The following is a 1,864-nucleotide window of genomic DNA, read 5'->3' on the forward strand; positions in this document are numbered from 1 at the left end:
CGGAGACGTAACAACAGATAGCCCACTGTGTATCTTTGAGCTTAATTGCAAACAAACAATTATTATCATATTGTTATGTCTGTGTTCGTTTGTTAATTTCCCGTAGAAATTCTTTCCGAGAAACTTCAGCGATACAAGTCTTTTCTTAATTTCCACAGTCACTTAACAAACACGCTATATTTCTCAAGAAACGATTCACGCACTTTACTTACTACCGCGCTTGACTCAATTGTCCGTCTATATCTTCAATCTCTGTGTCCGCTATTCAATTCCGATTAGGTAGGTAGGTTTCCTGGCAGTTATTTAGATTTAAAAATAATTATTTCCGAAGAAATAACTATTAATCTGGGGTGCTCGAAGATTGAACAATCCTCCTTCACCCCGCTCGTGGTCTAGAAATATGGGCTTAACATGAGAAATGGGAAATTAATGCGGACTAGATATGTAATTTTATAAAGATCAAGAGAGAGTAATTATAGACAATAAAAAGTGAAGAGCAAAGTGAACTAAACGGCCGATATCGGACCGATGGTCCATCGGGGCGGCAGGGATCTAAAAATCCTATGCCGAGAATTTGATGTGGGGGAAACGGGAGTACCCCGAGAAAACCCACTTTCAATGGTAACGACTGATCCGTTACCAGTGCTCTATTAATGAGAAGAAGTAAGTAGCAAGTAGGTTAGGCAAAGTGAAGGCCGGTGCTAGGGGTTGATTAATTTTAGAAATTGTTGTGTAGTCTCTTGGAGTTTATCGTGGATATGAATTGTCATACTTTCTGGTTCCAGGCAGGTGGTAAAGGCGTGGAGTTCTCAGTGTCGTTGGTGAGAAAGGTTGGTCGGGTAGGTAGAGATTGGGGGAGGTGTCGATAACTAGGGCGTTCCGTGAGTTGGAGGTCGATGATGTAGAAAGTGGCTTGGGGCTGGGAGGCGTGATGTTGGTCTGTTGAAAGGCGTCAATGGTAAGTGGTGTCTGTGTCTAGGTGCCTTTTTTCCTCCTGGTAGTGGTGGTTTGAGTAGACATATCTTGTGTTTCAGGAGTGGGTGTAATTTGAGTAGCTTGATCGCATGTTTTAGGATGGGCGGTAGAGTTCTAGTTGGCGGCGGTTATCTTCTAGGTGTTGTGAAACGTGGGCATGGGAGTTGGGTTAGGAAAGGTATGGGAAGGGTGAGGCTTGCGATAGGGTTTTTTCTGCCTTGAAATGATGAAAGTCAAGGAAGCAACTGTGGCAGAGAATGAGATCTGCTGTATGTTTAGAAGTTGTAACAACTTTCATAAACGTGGAGGGTAAACCTGTTTTCTTGGACTGGATGTGGTGGACTGCGTGGATCGTGGAATTTGTTGTAGTTAGCAGGGCTTGGAATATTTCTTCTGGCGTAAAGGATATATGAACGTTCCAGGGAAATATAGTGTGGAGACTGGCATTGATTTGTGGGGTTAACAAGTGAAGGGAGGATTTGAAGACCAGGGTTGGCGAAGGTAGTGGAAATCTTCTAGTGACTTAGGTTGGAGGAGTAAGCCTCCCTTCCGTAGACGTCGGGTTCGCTCAGGGAATACTCGGGCTTGGGGTTTGAAGTGGCGGATGAAGTTAGGCATGTCCCGCGGCGAGAAGTCGAGAGGTAGTCCATCGATAATTAACGGCGGCGTAGAATACGAGACACTCTGCATTCTGGTGTGTAACAGGGTCGATAGCTAATCGTCGAATCAACGAATACGATTCAATTCCGACTAATTGTCTGGCGCACTTATATACAAGAATAGAGGGCGCCTAGAAAATACTGGATTGTTCGTGATGTTCCCCGATTTTTCTAGAACTCATTACGTGTTACCAGAATCACGTGACTTCCGCTGTCGTAACACTGTCCTT

At 44.2% G+C, this 1,864-nt stretch overlaps 1 protein-coding gene across 1 annotated transcript in view; it reads left to right on the forward strand.

The window, feature by feature from the left end:
- LOC106468350 (serine/threonine-protein phosphatase 5-like) overlaps positions 1–1,864 on the forward strand; it is a 56,921-nt gene that overhangs the window by 6,744 nt on the left and 48,313 nt on the right. The window lies entirely within an intron of this gene.

Source organism: Limulus polyphemus, unplaced genomic scaffold (genome assembly GCF_000517525.1).
Source record: "Limulus polyphemus unplaced genomic scaffold, Limulus_polyphemus-2.1.2 Scaffold2975, whole genome shotgun sequence".
Lineage (NCBI taxonomy): Eukaryota > Metazoa > Arthropoda > Merostomata > Xiphosura > Limulidae > Limulus > Limulus polyphemus.